At 39.4% G+C, this 20,724-nt stretch overlaps 1 protein-coding gene across 5 annotated transcripts in view; it reads left to right on the forward strand.

The window, feature by feature from the left end:
• Window positions 1-20,724, forward strand: part of GHR (growth hormone receptor) — a 138,218-nt gene that overhangs the window by 70,192 nt on the left and 47,302 nt on the right. Inside the window, exon 2 of one of the 5 annotated variants that reach the window (XM_050716401.1) lies at window positions 4,480-4,728. The exons of the other annotated variants lie outside the window; for them this stretch is intronic. The gene's annotated coding sequence lies outside the window, so the exon portion shown is untranslated. The remainder of the gene's footprint in view (window positions 1-4,479; window positions 4,729-20,724) is intronic. 5 annotated transcript variants of the gene reach the window in all.

Here is a 20,724-nt window from a genome sequence, read left to right on the forward strand (position 1 = left end):
GCTGCCCACCATCACTAAGGCGGAGATGCTGAATGTGACTGAGTTATGTCTGCTGAATCGGGCTTAGTGTGTAGTTCGGAGCCACGGAGGTCTGGGACGTGCAGCCTCCTGCCAGCTGGGTGCTGAGCCACCCGCTGCACATGTCCTGGAGGTGCTGTACAGCAGTGAGTAAACGGCACAGCAGAGGCAGTGGCAGAAAGAAAATGTAAAGGCTGCCGCAGTGGGAAAGTAATTTCTGAGAGGTATGTAACTGGCATAGGTAGATGGGCCTTGTGCCCTGGAGATTTAAAAGCAGAAGGCCCATTTTCACAGCTCTGAAGACATTTTTGTCAAGTCAGCAGAACTAAGGCTCCTGAGAATTTCGGTTGCTTTGAAGATGAGGGATTATGTGCTTTTGAAAATCACACAGCTTTGTTTATAGGTAATGTGGCACGTGAACAAGAGGCAGGAGTGATTCATGAGTATCTCACCTACTTCAGTGCAATAGTAATCGTGTTTCAATGAAAAATAAGAGCTTATATTCAAATGCACGTAAGCAATTTGTGTTTGAGATTAATGTAACCGTGGTGTTTCAAATATGTATGTAAGCATATATCTGGGTATTCTGTTTTAATATACCAGCTGACATCAAAAGTGGCTGAATAACTCCAGGCATAGGTTGCAAAATGTTTAGGAGGCAAAATAAGTTTTGTCTGCTTGTTCCTTCTTTACAAGTGATCAGTGTAGGTCACGTAAGGACACAGAGGAATAAACAGGGAATTAGACCCAGTTAATAAAACAATACTTAAGCTCAAGCAGTTCCAAAACTAATTTTTTCCCAGTGAAAGAAGTAGGAAATGTCTTTTATCATTTTTGATACTAAATCAACATTTATTTTAGAACGTTACAGCTATGTTAATTCATTCTCTGAAACAGGTTTAGGGAGATATTTGTATTTAATGATAGAACAGTGAAAATATTTTTGAATAAACTGTTTTTGTACAATGATCATTTTAGGAGCTACAAGTCTGAATTTATTGTGCCTTTAGTCTGATTTCAGAAATGAACTTAATCACAACTTTTTTTTTTTTACATTATTGTATGAAATTTATGTTCGAATGCTCAATTTTGTTCATTTTTATACAAGTGTGATTAATTATTTTCCCTTCTGAGATACATCAAGTCCAGTTTTTACTTGCATCAAAATGTCCTTCTGTTGTGCTGGTATTTGTTCCCTTGCTGTACTTGGATGCTTTGTATACATGCCATATCCAGATTAAACCATCTAACGTTAGGTGTGCAGTAGGTGTCAAATCTGCCAGTTACAGATCTAGGGTTTGAATCCATGAGCCATGAATAGGGTTTTAGTGTCATTAGACACTCCCAGGCACCTGCGCGAGACTCAGAGATGGCACAGAACCTGGAGGACGTCTGCATCCGCCTGAAATGGCCAGAAGCTTTTCGGGCTCTATAAAAAAGCTTGAGACCAGGCAGCTCAGATGTCCCTGTATATATGTTTTTAGGCAACTAAATCAACTCCATCAGTTGTTCTTTGTTCCAGGGACTGTACTGAGTCTCTCTCCACAGGTTTCATGGGAGCTTGGACACCTAAGGATGATGCTCATCCACGTATGAATCGTGGAGTATCACTAGGTACCCAAAATAACAATGTGAGACTTACAGATAAAACATAAAACCAGTAGGAGCTCTGTGCATTTTGAATTAGAGGCTGGAAGGCAGGCAGCCTGAGACAGCTACAGATGTTAGGCTGCTGGATTTTGCCCTACCTTGCTCAAAGAGAGTTGAATATAGGTGTCTGCATATTGAACTGAGTCTCACCCTTACAGCTGCCTTGTCTGGGTATGCATAATTCTGTGTGCTTTCTGCTAGGCAATGGTGTAGCTGCTCAGCCACGTTGCCAGCCATGGTGAGGGGTCTTCTTACTGCGTTGAAAGGATAACAAAGGGCTTCTTGCTATCAGCATGAAGTTACCTAGAAGACCAATGTTGTCTAAAGCCTTAGACTTTTGTGACAAATAGAAGAATTCTTAGTCTAAGCAGTGAGGTGCTGTTGAATTGCAGCATATTTTCTGCTGAGGAAAGGAAATTTGTCCATCTGTTCCTGTAGCGGGAAGGTAGCAGAGAATTTGCTGTCTGGTTTGTAATACTCAGAAAAGGAAAGATCAATGGCACTGTGGGGTTTTGGCTGAAAACACATTTTGTGATTTAGACAAACTCAAATGTTACAGGTTGCAGTCAGTGCAGTGACAAAGTATTTCTCATAAATGAGGAACGTTCTTTTATTTTTAATGACTTTTTTGGTGATTAGGAATATTTGCATGAATAACTATCCTAATCTTGTCAGGAGTGGCAAAACATAATAAGAAAGGGTAAAGTCTTTCCCTAACTTCAGCTGCAAACTCTCTGTCTTCCTCTTGGTGAATAATAGTACCATAATATGGCTGGTAGTCATCTGTTCATTGTGTTCATTTTCTCTTCCCTAATTCTTCCAACTGGTATATTTTTGCTTGTATTTTTTTCTCTGTGTTACCCACTTTTTCAATTATGTGCAGGCATATAATTAGGGGATACAAACCAAAGCAGAGCTGGCAGTGAAAACTGGAAAGTTCAACATTGATATCTGCTTAGTGAATCCTATTTTACACAGACAGCAGCAGAATAGTTAAGAATGCATATTTAAAAATGACAAGTTTTAAAGCAGATTTAAAGCAGACAAAGCCTTCAGAATAATTGCTTCATTTCCAGAAATTTAAGTATCTCTGAGCAAGAAAAATGTTCCATTATGTAGGAGAAATTGCCACAGAAGCATTTCCAGGAGCCAAAATCAGGAAGCTTGGCACAAGTAAACGTTAAGTTACACCACTCTGATCCTGCTAAGCCGTTCTTGCTGGAGGGAACATTCATTTTGGCAGAGAGCAAAGTAGTATTTCCATCATCACTTTCCATTGTGATTAGGCATGGCTTTGATGGCTAGCAGAAAATTTTGAAGGAGGGCCTTGAATCTGTGCACTTGGAGGTACTTTCACTGCTCCTGCTTCCTGGTAAGTAGTATTTACTTCAGATAAGCCATTTTTCTGTGACCATCCCATGGAGAAGAAAGGATTTTACTTTGTCTTTTTTCTGTAACGGGTAGCATACATGGTATTTTAACAGGAAGGGATTTGGGATTTCTAAGAGTGGAAGGTACATCCTGGAACTGAATTGTAGACAGGCATATGTTTTATAAGAAAACAGAAAACAAAAACATAGTCCTGGAATTTTGAGGGATAGTAGCCTTAAATTATGCCCCTAAAATCCATATTTAGGCTTGTAACTGAGTACATCCAATAGTTCAAATGCTAACCGGGATTGCAAGAGGCTTGTCTCTTTTGTCCATTCCTCCAAACCACATCAGTGACTCTAGTATTTAGTGAAGAGCCTTTGCATATCTTCACTCACAAGCCTGCCAAAAAAACACATCATGAACAATCAGCTTCACTCAGACACCCTGCAGAATAACGTACATGCCAGTTTTCCTATCCAGTTATCTCAGTTATATGTAGCTTTCTGCTGTTGTGTAAATTTCCCTCATTGTTCCCTAGTTGCTATCATATTTACTTCTCTTTCAAACACAACCTCACCAATTTGCTGTCCTTTGATTGCTGCGTTTTGAGATCATTTGCAAAAATGAGCTGCACATCTGTAGCTGGTGTCAGGAATAGTGAGAAGGAAAAGTTAAGCTATCAGCTGCAGGGCTTGTAATGCCAATGTACATCTTTTTCCCAAGCAGCCAAACTGCCAGCACACATACTGGTCCTCCTATGAACTGGAATTGCTTCTCCTTTACTAGGGATGAGCTGCACCCAAAACTGCTCACTCACAGTGGTCACTTGTGGCTCACTTTTGAGAAGCAGTGTGGCTAGTCTGAAACAAGAACTTCTGCCCATACATGCATTGAAGTGCACGAATTTAAGAAAGAAGATCAGATGTTGGAGACAGCAAAAAATGTTCACAGCACTTTGTATAGTTATCTAAGAAGATAAGTATGAAAATTCATAGTTAGCTTTTAACTTGTTTTTTGGTATTTGAAATGTAATTGTATATTTCATGTGAATTATTAGAATGGTTTGCACTGTACTAGCCAAATGAACCTCACTTAATAAACTGTGCGTAAGGGAAAGGAAAAGGAGGTCAAGCAAGTAAGCACTAATCCATATTATGGAAGCATATTGCATGAGTTATAATGAATCATTCCATGGAGAGGTATATACAGAGCAAATTCTTTCAGTGTTACTCATCTCTAACCAGAAAAAGAAATTGTTGTCACTGCACATTCACTACATATAATGAAATGACCATGGGAAACAGTAAAAATTTTTCATGAATGTAAGCAATGATAAAGTTATCATTGTGTAGTAACTTACACTGCCTGATTCAAAATACAATGGACTTTTAGAACCAAGAGACTGTCTGCAGTGTTGCACCTTTTTGTTCCATGCAGTGGTCTTCAGAAGTGATAGGATCCAATTGGAAACAGAATAAAAGCGTGACTGGGAACTGGAGAACCATCTCTGAACTGAACTGGTTCATACCATTGTACATGAGGGAGCATTGTTTGGCACCTCAGCAGTATTTTGGCACGTCAATGCTCTCTCTTCCAAAGGACGGAAGCATCAGAGGAACACTCCAGAGCTGGAGTTCTCAAGGTGCCATCACTGAGTCACATGGAGTGACTGAAAGCTTCGTGCAGGTAACCACCCTCAGCAGAACAATGATTTTCAGGGCTGCAGCAGCACTTCCACCATGGTTGGGTACTTTGTGAACTGGCACTGCCATTTGGAGGATGGTTTGGTCCAGTCTAGCAGTCAAAATCTTGGAAAAATAGACTGCAGCAGTCCCTCAGATGTTTGCTTCAAGCGTTGGCGGTTCCACCAGTCTTCCGTGTTACTCTCTGTATCAGTATTACTGGTAACTGGGTGATGGAGAGGGGAATGGGAATGCGATAACACAAGGCTCTGGCAAGGTTCCCCTTGGGGAATCAAAATACCAGGTCTGGGCTGTTTTCCTTCTCTCTTACTGGAAAGGAGCTAAGAAGAATAGCCTAAGAATGGTGCTGTACATGACAGGCAGAGCTACAGACTATGGGCATGGACTCTTTAGCTTCTGAATCTGGAGGAAGTTCTGGTATTTAACAAGACAGAGCTTTTCTACTTCGCTTTTCCTTCTTCTTGCTCATTACAGAAACATGCTGTAAAATGAATCACAGAATCACAGAATCATCTAGGTTGGAAGAGACCTCCAAGATCACCGAGTCCAACCTCTGACCTAACACTAACAAGTCCTCCACTAAACCATATCACTAAGCTCTACATCTGAACGTCTTTTAAAGACCTCCAGGGATGGCGACTCAACCACTTCCCTGGGCAGCCCATTCCTATACCTAACAACCCTTTCAGTAAAGAAGTTCTTCCTAATATCCAACCTAAACCTCCCCTGGAAGTTTTAAGTTTTTTATGAAGTAGTAACAGAAAAGGTTAGTTTTCTGCAGAACTTTGAGCCCCCCACTAGAGATTTTGAATTCTCCTAGCTTAACGCGGTGAAGATTTTCTTTTCCTGAAGAACCAAGTGATGGGTTTTGTGTGTGTTTGTTTTTTAATGGATTATTTTACAAATTAATTCCACACTAAGGAACATAGAATTGCTGTAAGATAGGCTAATAGTGTTGGTATATCATCTGCAGAGCCACATGTAATTTCTGTTCGCTCCTACCTTTTATTCTCCCTAAGTTGGTTAATTCCCTGGGAGTTTCAAGGAATGCAATAGGAAACTGTTAAATATTAAGTGTGATTGGGAATTTATCAATTTAGCATTTATATCAGCCTTGGCACCAAAGAAATGGCATGTAGCAAACCTGACACCAATTTTAAAAAGGCTCAAGGAAATTGCACACCAGGAAGTTTGTCTTCAGAGCAAGGCAAATTTAAAGACACATGAAAAAAAGCATAGATGGATAAATGCATGGAAAAATGTTGTATATTTTGGAGTTGGTATAAGCCCTGTTTCTTTCAAAAAGCACTTAGTGTTTGCACCCGTAGCTACTGACTCAAAGATTTCAACAAGCACACAGAAAGTGGTTGTTTGGTCCCTATAGTGGTGATTTTCAGAGTGCCTTTGTGCAAGACTGTAGCAAAGGTTCTTTGAAAATTGTCAGGGGATAAAACAGAAGGCTGTCCAAGCATTAAAAATTAATCAGAAGGGGAAATAAAGGAATAAATGATCAGCTCCCATGGCAGAAACATCTAAGGATGTTTCTCTTCCACAGTTAATAAAAAGAGAAATTAAATAGAGAAGAACTTTTCTGCTTGGAAAGCTCCGTGGTGGGACACGACAGAAATCTGTGCGATCCTGCATGGCGCCAAGGAAGTGAAAGGAAGGGTGTGAGCATGCAGCAGCCATCGGGGGCCTCCTGGATTCCTGCACATGCCTGTGCAAACACTGCAGAGCTGCACTGCCAAGGTGATGGACTGCAGTTGGGCTGGGGAAAGGCAGAGAGATCCACCCACATTGAGAAGTGTGTCTTCTCTAGGCTGTCCCTGACTGTCACCCGGAATATATTCAGGGAACCATACTGAAAGGAAATACATTGATTCTTCCTCTGGTCTGGGATTTTGTTTGTTTATCATTCCCCTAGCAATGTGTAGTCTTGGCTTTAGAGGCAGGGCTGACGCAGAAAATTTAGAAGCAAATCTGAACTCACTTGGATCAAAAGCTTGTATTTGAATCCATATAAGCTAGAACCCTGTGTTTATTGCTCTGTAAAGACAAAATAACCAGAACAATAACATGCCTGGCTGGCAAACCCCATGTGCGTCATGTTTCCTTTAAAAGACACTTACTGCTTGCCACGTATGCCCACGGTAAAACAGGAAAAACTATATTATCATTTAAAAAATGCTAAATTTTAAACAACAACATATACAAAGTAAAATAACATCATTACAGAAAATTTCTGTCTTTTCAGCACTGAAGCACAAAACAAAGACTAATGTAATAATTTGACTTTGAACAGGAAATTGCAAGTGTTAGCGAAGTGAATGTAGGTAATAATTTAAATGCTAACACTGTCTATTTATTATTTGCTGGTTATGATTAAATAGTTAATACTCATAATTATTTCAATGAAAACGCTGATGACAAGTATAGTTACTGTTGTATAGGATTTAATTCAAACCATCTGTTTTCATCCACTTGTATATATCCTTGCTTGCAGTGAAGTGTTTTTCTGGAAGTTAAAAGTGATTATTAAGGGAATGGAAATTATTAATGGTTTATGGCTTGGCAAGGAAAAGAAATGCTTTTTAAAGTTTCTAGTGTCTATATTCAAAGGCTTCTGCAACAGAAATGGTTGAGGGCAGAATGTAATGCAGAAGTGTTTTCTGCCATAGGCTATGTATTCATATTTGGGGTTGGTCTGAGTAAGGTGTTAGGAGGTAGAAGTCACTGGTCTGACTTCTACACCACTTAACTAAATCCATTTATTTCATAGGGCAAGAGAAATATGAGTAATGTATTACAAAGAAGATATGTGATACTGGTGAACAATATGGAAAAATGCTGGTATATACAAAGACAACATGATTTATCCTCTAGCAAACTGTTTCATTCCCTCATTTATTCTTCATTGGATTTGTAGTGGATGGTTGTTCATGCTAACTAGTTCAGTTAGCTTTGAATGTAACAACCTCATCTGTTTTAGTCAGAAACTGCCCTGTTATCCAAGGATGCCTCCACTTGGCTCCAGAGCTCAGCACTTCCTGCTGTGAAGATCTATTAAACCACTTCACAGGAAAAACACATCTACTTCTACTCTACAAGTAATGAAATTAATGTGAGGTCAATAACTTACTATCTTTCTTTTCTCAATCAGTAGCATTTGCACAATAGGAAGCTGTAGAAGATAATCAGAAAAACCCAGGGTATCTCCTGTTACTCATGACACATGCTTTTCAACGCACCTAGAGCCTTTCAGAATTAAATTGAAGTCCTGACTGGAATGTGTCATGCTTTGCAGAGTTAGAAGGCAAGAAGACTTTGCAGCCCTCTGGGGAATCCAGCTATCACAGCTGAGACTGTTCAACCGCCCATTCCCGGCCCAGCTAATTAAATGGTTACATTCATTTCTACAGAGATACTTGCACTAGTATTGCAGAACCCTCCACAATGAGACTTCACCCTAAGAGAAGCAGGAAAGACCAAAGCGGTGGAATTCAGTGTGGTTGCCCCAAATATCAAACTGCTGTTGTCTGTCAGCTTTCCCCTGTCCATGAACACTGCTGGTTGTTCAAAGCAGGTTGCTCTGAGTTACTCTTTCTTTGCTCCACAAGTCAAGAAACGTTTGTTTTTTACCAGGAGGCTTTATAGAATCTGGCCCTCTGGGCACGTTTGCCTGTGGCACAATCTTGTGAGTGTTTTGTTGAGATAAGTGGGTGACAGCTTCCAGTTAGTGATCGGCAGGAGGGGAGGGCTTCTTTCCAAAAGTGCTGACCACCTCAGCATAACTACATCCTCCTTGCAGAGGTCTCAACCTGACGTGTTATCTTATCCCCCCAGAACAGCAGACTTGACAGCCTGCTGCACCTTTTTATCTAGCTGGTAGACTTACAGAGCAGTTCTAGTTACAGGAAAGAACTGTGCAAGGATTACATCTATCAGGGTTACTGTTTGGTCAGTGTTGTCCAACTTTGTAACAGAAGGCTTGATTGTAAGTTATTGTTAAACGCTGTTTTTCAGTTATGGTATCTTGTTACTGTTGGAGTTAAACATGTTTTTTCCTTCCATTTGTTCAGCCAAAAGTGCAGTTTGTCTTAAGAGAGTTAGGCTCTGTTTTCTTCCTGTTTAGAGAAGTGTCAACAGTTAATGTCTTGCTTTTTAACTCCGTTATATTCCCTTGAAATCCCTCAAGAAACATGAGATTATGACCATGACAAAACTTTGCCCTTCCATGTGTTTTACGTCTCAGCAACTTGCAAAGATGTGTGAAACACAATTAAGATCTCCAAGATGCCTATGTATACACACTGACTTTCTAGAAAAAGCATTATTTTTCACAGTCATAGCTATCCCTTAAAAAAAAAAAAAAAGAGAGAGAGAGAGTATTAGACTTAGGATGTGTTTTTTAACCTGCTTTAAGAAAAGAAGCAAGGACCAATAAAAAATATAATGCCTTACATTGATAGGGCTTGTGGTTTTAAACAGAGATGGTCTCTGTCTGTTATTCTAGTTGCCTATGGAAATTCCGTTGTGCAGTCAATTATATTTATAAAAAGCCACTGTAATCTTCTAACAAATTACTTTTACAAGATCCCTGGATATTTCTCCTTTACTAGAGTTAACCCTCCCTGTCTTCTTAAATGGGTGAGGAAGTCCCACAACATTTTCTTATTGTTAGCTTAGTACACCATAGCTTATTAATAGCAGAATGTTAGAAAGACGTGTGAATTTTAGAAGAACGCATATGAAGTTCTCTTTCCTTTAAATCAGAGCAAGGCTTGTTCTTAGGTAAGAAATAAAAATTCCTAACTCCAAATCTGGGATGTCTGCAGCACAGATGTGTCCCTTGAAAGAACAGAGCTGGCCTAATCAAATCCTTGCAGGCCAGCATGTGGGAGATGTCCAGAAAGACTCTGTGCAGAGCACTGAGACTATCATGAGTTCTCAAGTAGAGTTTAGTTCAGTGCTAAGGCATGAGTGAGATTTGTTTTACCGATTAAGTCTGTTTTTTCTGTTTGTTTTTATTTTTTGTTTATAATTAGTATTTAGCTTATACACGAAGTGTGAAATTACCATTTTTAATGTTACTGCTTTCTGGAGGGAATATGCCCCAACTACCTGAGTTGTCCCTAGCAGCTGTACCTGCCATCAGTGTCAGCAGAAAGACAAAAGGGTTGCAATAACCTGAGCCCTTCAGATGAGGCTGGGGTGTATTTACAGGAATGGATGAGCTTCCTAAGCCACTTATTTATCCAATAGTAGACAAAATCCCCATGACTCTAGGAAGAGTAATAGCTTTGTAATAGAGACATTGGTCTTAAACAAGCTTTCAACATCTGGCTTTGCCACAGAAATTCTTCAGTGTCCATTGCAAATTGATTAATATCTGTGTCCCAGCTCCCCAGTTATAAAGTAAGAAGGCACTTGGAGAATAAATTCCATAATCTTCTCAAGTTGATCAGATATTTTGGTGATGAAATTGCTGGAGTTATGCAATACTGCCTGTCAACAGCATTGCATTTATTGTGCAGAGGAAAACAACAGAAAAATATATGTAGTCTTCCAACGCTGACAAAGCTGGCGGGCTGCCTCCTCTCCCAAGGCAGGAGAAGGCATCTGTCTGTTTCTCAGTAGGTAGGGGACAGCACTATCAAGCAGAGAAAACGCTGATGTTTCTCCCACTGCATATTTGATTTCTGCATAAATCTGCATACTTGCAGGAACTCTGCTTTTCTTCCAACGGGCAAGAACTTGTACTACTGTGAGCCCGTAACTAATTGTTACCATGGGAAACTATGAAATGGCCACCCACACTTCTGTGTCTGAATAGAGCTTGTGTTCAGACACATTCTTCAATCAGTGTGTGGAGACGTACATAGCGTATATGTATGTTTCTTCCCCATGTAGCATGGGGAAGTTGAAATACAAAAGGTTGCTTTTGATGTTAAAGATTTTGGCAGCATCAGCAACACCTGGAACACTTCGTCTGTGGGGCTGCTCAGGTAGGAGAGGTACCCAGACTGCTGCTTGGTGTTGCTTCAATTCACTGGTGTGCCCAGAGCATACAGCGAGACACAGCCACTCACATGAAATTTTTCCATTTCTTGCTTTACTTGTTGCCCTGTGTGACCCTCCAGCCCTTCTCCCCACTGAATAACATGATACAAAAATAAAAATTGAAATTAAGCTTTTCAAAGAAGACAGTATTTTGATTAAAATTAAGAACCTATTTTTCCCCTTTGCCTGTTCACTGGAAAGTCTGAATTATCATGTGTGAAGTTTTCTAAAATTGTCATGAGACATATACCTGGCTAGAACATCTCCACTTGGGTGAGTGGAGCTGGGAGATGTGCTGAGTGACCCAAACAGCATGATGGCAGGCAGCGACCAAGGTGTCTCTGCTAGGACAGGGGCTGGGGGTGCTGCTGGCCTATGGCTTCTGCTAGCCAGCAGCTGCTTGAGGAGGAAGCACATACAAGCAGGTTCTTGTATCAACATCTAGATTTAACGTTTAACAGGTTAGAATTGACTATTTTCAAGCTGCTTAGTTTCTGAAAGCTTTTAGATGTGCTGTTGAAGGCAGGCTGCTTGCTAGCAAGCTGCATTGGAAAATCATTAGGGTCAAGAGATATAATTGTTTCGCTATTTGTGTGTCAGCAGAGCAGACCAAGGGCTTCTGTGACTGTAGAGAGGATCTCTGTGAAGCTGGTTAAAACATATTGAAATGTTGTGGAAAAGGCTGCATTGTCACTGGCTGAACTGCACGTTTGCTTTGGACTGTGAATTTGGCAGTGTTTTGTGAGACGACAGAACCACCAGCGCTAGAGTACAATGCTTGGCTTCCTCCCTGTCTTCAAAACAGCCTAATCTGCCAAATTCTTGTGTGTACAAAATACTGACTGGATTAATATAAATGTCAATTATAACATCGTTTGGGATGGCAAGCAAACACTTGTTCGTTCCTGACGTTTCGGTGGTGTGTGTGAGCACCTTCAGCACCAGCAGGTCCCATCCTAAATAAAGGACCGGGCTGCACATGTCACACAAGCATGAACCTTAGTGACCTTTTAACTGTGAAGCTTTGTGTCTTTTGTCATGTTGGTTCCCTGCACTCCTCTCTTTTTTGTTTTTGGGGTGTGTCTAATCTGAAAAGATGGGCACTGTAGATATTATTAATCTGATTTGATTATGATGTAAGTGCTACTGTGTAGCCTTGGAATTTCAGGGGTGAGAAGATGACTACAGACACCTAGATTCTTGATGGGAGCTGGAAAAGCAATAGGCATCTAATTGCCACATTGTTTGTTTCCTCTTATTTCCTTAAATTACAGCTTTAAACAAAGAGGTCTGGTATCAAGCTAAAATCTTTTACCAGTTGTGAAATTAACAACTAAAAATATTGAAAGTGAAAGTAGCAAATAAACATCTCAAGAAGCATACTGTTGTGTAGTACCTAGTGTTCCTGTTCTGAGCAATTCCCTACTAGAGAAGAGACATGACTAAAAACATGTGAGTATAAAACCTGTTTTATAAAAGGTTTACTCTTTTACTTATTCTCAGAATTTTAAGAATTAGTTAAATGAAATTGCTTAAATACAGGCAGAACATGGTTCAAGCTACAACAGATTTTAATGATCCTAGAAGATGTCTTTCTCAGTGAAATATCAATATTGCAGATTTAAAGGAGAATATTTTTAATTGTTTTTCTGCCCTGAGGGTATCTTGTCTGGCTGTTTATCTGTATTTTTGATGAGTTACCTTAATATTTTGTAAGTGCTATGTTGGCCACTTAAAACATCTTTATTTTTATAGATCTCTTAGTAGATAAATTGCTGGTTTCAATTTGTTCGAATTACATAAAAGTATCCAGATATTTGTCATATGATAGTTGTGATTGTAGAACAGTAGGAACAATGGGAGTTTCTAATTGACTGCATTTTTCTTTCACTTTCTAAAATACCTTACTGAAGAGGATGGATTCCTAGGAGAATGCTTTACTTTAAACTGTAAAGTGTAGTACATAGGAACATATTCTAGATGTCATATTTAATTCCTTTGCCAAAGTAATCTTTTGAAACATGAAGAAAAAATTGTAATAAAACAGTGTTATTTTAAATAACTCAGAGAAAAATTGCACTTAGTTGCATTTTCAACAACAAAATTCTGCTATTTAAAAGGGCTGAAAAACTGTTTTGATTTTTTTTATTGTATTTTGTTCTGATTTTTTTTCATCCATTACTGTGAACTTTCATCATCTTGAGCTTAGCCCAAAGGTTTCCTATGTTCCAGCTTTTTAAGGTACCCAACCTGTGTAAATACATTAGGATGGTTCTAAACCATTAAAAACAAGAGGAGATAAATGCGTTCAAAGTTCAAATGTGTTCTGCTGGCTTTTAACATAAGTGTGAATCATGTCGCAATTTAGATGCTTAAAATAGTTTGTAGTTCATAAAATACAGCAAATGAAATCTCTTTACAGGAGGCAGAAATACATAGTGGGCATTTAAGTTTGGTGCTGTGGGAGGTTTCTTACGGGAAGGGGCTAGTTTTTTTCCATTTGGGTAGTTCAATCTGTATTTTAAATTATTGTTAGTGTACTTGGAATGTTGTGTGTTTTGAAAGTTGTGGAAACTGAAATCCTTTTTTTTTTGGTCCTTAAAAATGAAACAGTATAGGAAGTTAAAGTAAGTATATGCTTCTAGAATAGCACTAGATCACAACTAATAAACCAAATTCAGTCATCCTGGTGAATCAAATTCTTACCTCTTTCTGTTATTTCCCAAGACCTCCTGCTTAATTACACACAGCTTGCAGAATCAGTGAACAAATGTTTTTTAAAAAATTTAAAAGCCTGAAAGATGACATTTCTTGGGCCAGATACAGTGATGCTCCTGTCTCTGGACTGAGGCTGACAGCTCGTCCTTAAATCCAGCAGGCACAGTGTGCCAAACCAGCAAAGCCATGTGGGAGTGTAAAACTGTTCAAGATTATCTTTTTTCCATCTTGCATTATCATTAGTATGCTGACATAAAACAGCAGGTATTTAAGAAGCGAATACAGTAGGAAGGAGCTCATCTCAGTCTGTGTAAGGCAAATTCAGCCGTTTAGACATACGAGGGCAGCAGCTTTTGCAAGGATAACCAGGATGGGAACCAGAGAGCTTGAGTCAGGGAAGGGAGGTGACTAGTGAAGTTGCTCAAGTGTCTGTGTTGAGACCTGTTCTTTTCTACATGCTCATAACCAACTCAGAAAAGGAGGCAAATGCTGAGGTAGAAGAAGTTGCTCTGCTAGGTTACTTAGAACTGTAAATCAGTGGGTCAGCCAAAGAGCTGCAGAGAGACCTTACAGGGCAAGTGTCCAGGTAATGAATCAGCAAATTAAAGTCAGTGTAGATAAATGTCAAGTGATGCATGTAAGCAAGATGTAGTCCTCATTTTGCATATAAATTCAGGGACTCCAAACTTTATGACTCAGCCATGGGATTTTGCAGCTGTGATTGCTCCCTGAGGCTGGCTCACTGCTCATTGTGTGCAGTTCCACTGTTCCCAACCAAAACAATGTACAGCAGGGCTGGAAAAATGCAGAGAGGGGCATCAGGGATGAACAACACTATGGAACAGACTTTGTGCTAAGAATGGCTGTGGTCATACTCTTCAGTTTAGAAAGGAGGGAGAAGGAAATCTAAGAAATGTCTATAAAAGTGATAAATGACAGAGCGAGTAGTGTGAGGATTGCTGTCTGCCCTAGTAGAAAAAAAAACAACAACAACAACAAAAAAAAACAGGAGTTACCAAACTAGGAGAAGGGACACACAGAACTTGTTCAAAGTTGTTTTTTCATGTAATCCATGGTTAGGCTGTCACTCTCCAGAGCCATGGATCCTTAACACAGGTCAATGTAGAATAATGAAAGTAATGCTGGTTGGGTCTAGTCCACTTCACAGTAATTAGTGCGGCTGATACTGCTTTTGGAGTAACATGTCAAAAAATACTGTTAATTGAGACAAATACAACACAGACAATATTTAGACTGCAAAAAGTTGCCCAGAGAAGCTGTGGATGCCTCATCCCTGGAAGTGCACGAGGCCAGGCTGGATGGGGCTTTGGGCAGCCTGGGCTGGTGGGAGGTGTCCCTGCCCATGGCAGGGGGTTTGGAAGTAGATGGTCTTTCGGGTCCCTTCCAACCCAAACCATTCTGTGGTTCTGGGATTAAAAGCAGTAGAAGAGTAAGGGTCTCTAAAGTCCATTTGCGTTTCCACAGAAGTTTCCTTTTTCTGCCAACCTTATGCTAGAGTTTAAAAACATTATGTCTGAGGGAAAACTGTGTTACTGAGCAGAAGGAGTAGAAACAGCGCAGAATCTATGCAGTTCCTGTGTTGGTGTGTCCTTCGTCCTGGTAGTCGTGGTATTTCCACAGCAAATACTAGAAATAGCAAAGTCACTAGTCAGCTTCAGGGAGTCCTTGGCTCCTTCTCTGCTTTTGGTATGAAGTGTCATTCCAGTTATAGGTTTGTTTTTCTTAAAAAAAGAGGGGGAAAAAAAACATCAGAAGAAAAACTTAAGAACATTTCAGAACAAGGATGGGCAGTAATCAGAGTCTCTTCTGGAAATGCCTTCTGCAGCCAGAGTTTTTCAGCTGAGGAGGCTTTATCCCTCCCCAGGATCTGCAGCTATGTCCAAGAACACATGCTCTTGGCAGCAGACTGCTGCTGTCTGATGTAGCTGGGGAACTGAAAATAACTGTTCTAAGGGAAAAACTTCAGACGTAAAATACTTCAGTTATCTAATGTTGTTTGTTTTTAGTGTATTTTGGGTGATAAGAGAATTGGAGGGTTTGGGATTCTTTTTTTGCTTTCCTCTCAAAAATCAGTAGCTAAGCAGTTTACGCACGAAGATAATACAGGACATAGTGAAGTGTGTTAAACCTCCTTTCACTTGTGTAATCAGAATTCTCTCTCCGCCTTTTTAAATGATGTGGAAAAAATTTAGTGACAGAAATCAACATTCTGTCTTTGTTTTATACTCTTTCGAAAGTGCAATTTGGCTTATTTTCCAATTTCATCATTTATGTTAAAGGCAAAGTTGTGCAGCTATCCATAATGTTGGGTAAATAGTTACCAATAAAACCTTAACACTTTTGGTGAAAAAGGATTTTAAAAAAAAGAGTGGTTCTTGTATCAGCTCATTGTTTTAACAGGGTGTGCTGCTTTGAAATAACTGTTTATAGTGCCTGTTAATTTAAAACAGTCTCACCAGCAACAGCTGTGGGAGGATTACAACCCATCAAAGGTAAGATGCAATGTAATTTAGAATCAATAAATCCCTAGACTATAGTGGTGTTAGAATTTGATTTGAAATAAGTGAAATATATTATTATTATAACTAGCATAGCATATTTTGATAAATTATCTTTAAAAGCAGTTGATGTCTTTATATAAAGTGCAGACTTTGCAGCAGAACTATATACATAGATAAAAATGACCAAAATTTACACTTATAAAGGACCTTGCGTTTGTGACTATCGAAATAATTAGTAAATTAATAGAGCTTTAATATAGAATCACAATAACATGTTCCCCAAATATTATTTTTGTTTAGCAAATGAGGGAAACAGATACAGAGAAATAACAATTTTCCAGAAATCTTAAGGGGAATATGATGGTTGAGCGTGTCATGGCTTGGCAGAGAAAAAACATATATTATAATAGAGAATCAGGTTTCTCATTTTACTGGGCTTCATGTTTTTCTCTTATGTTAGTAACAAAGGTGATGTTTTTAATTATTGAACTGTACTGATAGATTGTGATTCAGTAATACGATGAACAAGATCAATAGACCTTTGTGTACCTTTAGTGCACAGGTCAAATCTGGTGTTTGGGAAGAGGGTGAAAGAAAATAACTCTTTTGCTTTTTTTTATTTTATACTTCTTTTATTTTATACTTTTTTTATTTTTCTTAACTTCAGATACTATACCCCTCACTGAAGGCTTGAAGTAGAGAGATTTTGTTTGTAATGCCTATATCAATCTTCAGGTTCTATTAGCTCGTAGTCTGCTGATATAAAAAAAATTCTTGGCAAGTAATATCTTGATAGTTTCACTTACCGTATATAATTTACAAGAATACTTTGGCTTTCTGAAACAGAGATGTGTTTATGCAATGATGTGAAGGATGTCCAAAACCTGAAAAAATATGCAAAATGTACAACGAAAACGGTGTTACGGTACTTCCCATGCTGTTTGACAGCAGTGAGCTTATGAAGGTGTGCTCCTTACAGATCCTTCCCACTGGGGTCCTTTTTGAAAGATTGTTCAATGCCACGTGAAAGAGGAGAGAAGAGTTGAATGACAGTGAGTGAGATTAAGGCTAACCACATAGAGGACTGTTTTGTGGAGAGCGTAGCAAGCAGGTCAAGGGAAAGGACCATTCCCACTGTTCAGCACCGGTGTCTTGTGTCCTGTTTTCTTACTGTGTGGAACTTCCCAGCAGACTATCGACAGAAGACAATACAATGAATAGCCACTATATGGATGGATGGCTGAGCACACAAGAAGATGAATAAACTAGGCTTTTTTAACCCGAAGGGGAGTCTGATTTCCTACGACCATTAGCACAGCAAGGGCAGTTATGTGTCAGATGGAGCTGGTTTCTTCTCAGAGGTACACAAAAAAGAACAAGGGGCAATGGTCACAAGCTGCAACAACAACCATCCACTTGGACATAAAGAGAAAATTTTTCCGCTGCAAGCAGTTAAACACTGGAGAAGTTTTTGCCAGAGAAGCTGCAGAATCTGTCTTCAGAGATACTCACCATGGGACTGGGCAAGGCCCTTGGTCTAGCTTTGAAGTTGGCCTTGCTTTGAAGCAGAACTAGATAATCACCGAAGAGACTTCCAGTTTAAATTACTTTGTAATTCTGTGATCCCCAATGGGCTGAGATGGTGGCTAGTCAGACGTGCCTGTATAGAGGACCTGACACCCAAGTATTTCAAAAATGGAGAGCAAACTCTCTCCAAAGTGGGAATTGTATGTAGATATGTCCATGCATGTTGCAATACTCTTTTAGTAAAGGTTAATTACAGTTATATCCCTTCGATACTTATTAAATTCAAAGGTAGGAACAGCATATCTACATTCTGAATGAATAACACAGATTTTATTGATTTCAAGTTGCATTAGTATTTAAATACTGCTGGGATCAAATTTTCAGAAGTGCTCTGTATTGCAGTTTATAGTCCTATAAAGATAATTTATTAATCTCTGTCCGAACATTTAGCTTTCAAAAGATTAAATACGGCTGTTGGTCCCTAATTTAATTCTGTAAGGAGCTGAGAACCCTATGTACCCAACAACACTCGAAATAAAAGGTTCTTCCTGGATTTATTTTACCCCTTTGGGGGAAATTTGCCAGAATTGTTAAATGATTCAGGGAAGCTAACACTAGCAAATTGTTGTAAACTGTGCTGAAGGATGTCAGTTCTGCGATATCCATGGCTCTGAGTGGTCACTGAGCAAAACGTGGAAATGCAAATGATAAAAGTGCAGGAAGACCAGAGCAATTAAAAAAGGTGAACTGAGTAGGAGGGTTTCTGGAAAAGGATAAATGAAGAAGGCTGATACTGCTTTTACCTGAATATCCGTGCAGAATGGGTTCCAGCAAAAATATATTCTTGTTTTTACTTCTCTGGAGAAAAAAAGGGTTTGTAACAATTACATACTTTTAGCATAAAACAGCATGGGCAAGCAATATTTTTAGCTGATGAAAATCTAACACTCTATATGTGAACTGTATACATACCACAGTCATCCACAGAATTCAGTAGAAACCTATTTCTGTGCTTCTAAAATTTGGGTTGCAAGACACAAAATGTATTAATGCTTTGAGTTAGGTTGGCTCCAGAAACTTAGTTTATGTTTAGGAAATGGTAAGATCCTCAGCAGTCTGAGTAAGTAGTTTGACCTTCCTGTCTGCTGTCACAAGCTGGACAGCCTTGCTTATGCTTTGAATAACGATTAAGGATCTTTATTGAGGTGATTCTCTAAAAAGTAGGTAAGTACTACCCTAGAAACAAATCATTACCTACGTCCATCAAGCTCATGGTGCATTAGTATCTTACGGACAGACAAAACTGGAATCTACATACAGTATTGCCATGGAAGTTTGAGATGTTTGTTTGTGTGTCAGAATAGTGAGCCCTATATCTCTTCATGTCATAACTAATTGTTGATTTATGACATTCATCCTGGATGTGATAAGCTGTTCCATATGTTAACAGGACTTAGAGTTCTCACAATTATGGCCTTTTCTTCTTAATGACTAGCACCATTTTTTACGGACAAGCACTAGAGTTTAAAATAATGTTTTTCAGATTTGTTTTCTTTTGTGAGGACTAGTAACATGTTCCAGGGAGACATTAAGATTTATTGTTGGAAACACTCTCGGTGGGTTTAGAGATGTGGAACTATCATTTTCCTAGTCTTGCTGCCAAATGTCCAAGAAGCCTGTTTCCAAATGTTATTATGGTGACAAACCTGCAGTGAATCAGCAGAATTTCGTACATTATTCTACAAATAACCATCTTCTAGCTCTGTTTTGAGCTGTATGAAACTCTTTGGAAGAAGACAAAAAGAAGACCCTCATGTAGGGAAAAAGATTAGGAAACATCATTTGGCCACTAAATGTAAACACAAGTAACAAGTGCACATACGTGTATGTTAACTATATGTTTTTTCATATTTACCTGAATATGTTAATCTCTTATCTTCACATTAATACATGGAGAGTAAATAATTAATTTTAATATTAAAGTTGGAGTCAAGAATGAACTGGACAGCTGGGTGTGGTTGGAGTGGATTAAAAATGCATAAAAGAGACCTGAAGTAAAAAGGAGAAAGGTACAAATACCAATACTAATACAAAGGAAATCAAACTTGTGGAAGCTTTAAAAAATGCTGGGAACCAGGACAGCAACATGATGCTGGTTCTTCAAGAGGTGCAAAGCTTATAAGAACATCTTGTCTCTCTCTTTTTTTTTTCCTTTTTTTTTTTAATTATGTGTTGTTAGACATTACCACTTTTTGTTCCATTTTAGCAACAGGCAAGAAGTCATCTTGAGATTTTGAAGGTGTCAGGAATCACTTTCTGTGAGGAAAACTTGCTTTTGAAAAGCCTTAGAAGTTCTCAGTACATCTCCAAATATTAGTTTTTATCCAAAGTCGAGTCTCTGAGTCTCATATAATTCAACTGAAGAATCGCAGCCTGCTTAGTTAGCATTTAAGCAACTATTCTGCATGGTCTCTACTGAATTATGGAATCAGTCAGTCACAGAATAATTTCAGTTAGAAGAAAACTCTTCAGGCATCTAATCCAACCTCCTCAGCAGAGCTGATTTTGAAGTTAAATCAGGTTGCTCAGGGCTTTAAGTTTTGAATGTCTGCAACATTGGAGGTCCCACAAATTCTCTGGCACACCTGTTCCCTTACTGTGGAAAAAAAAAAAAAATCCTTTAGGTCACACCAGAATTTCATAGAATCATAGAATATCCCAAAGTGGAAGGGACCCAACTTGGAGGGGATCCAAAGATCATCCAGTCCAACTCCTGGGTCCACACAGGACCACCCAAAAATCAGACCATGTGTCTGAGAGCGTTGTCCAAATGCTCTGTGAACTCCTGCAGCTCGATGCTGTGACCACTGCCCTGGGGAGCCTGTCCCAGTGCCCGACCACCCTCTGGGTGCAGAACCTTTCCCTAACCCCCAGCCTGACCCTCCCCTGCCCCAGCTCCATGCCATTCCCTCGGGTCCTGTCGCTGTCCCCAGAGAGCAGAGCTCAGTGCCTGCCCCTCCGCTCCCCTCGTGAGGGAGCTGCAGGCCGCCGTGAGGCCTCCCCTCAGCCTGCTCTGCTCTGGGCTGAACAAACCGAGGGCCCTCAGCTGCTCCTCATACATCTTGCCCTCTACACCCTTCACCATCTTCATA

This window comes from Cygnus atratus, chromosome Z (genome assembly GCF_013377495.2).
Source record: "Cygnus atratus isolate AKBS03 ecotype Queensland, Australia chromosome Z, CAtr_DNAZoo_HiC_assembly, whole genome shotgun sequence".
NCBI lineage: Eukaryota > Metazoa > Chordata > Aves > Anseriformes > Anatidae > Cygnus > Cygnus atratus.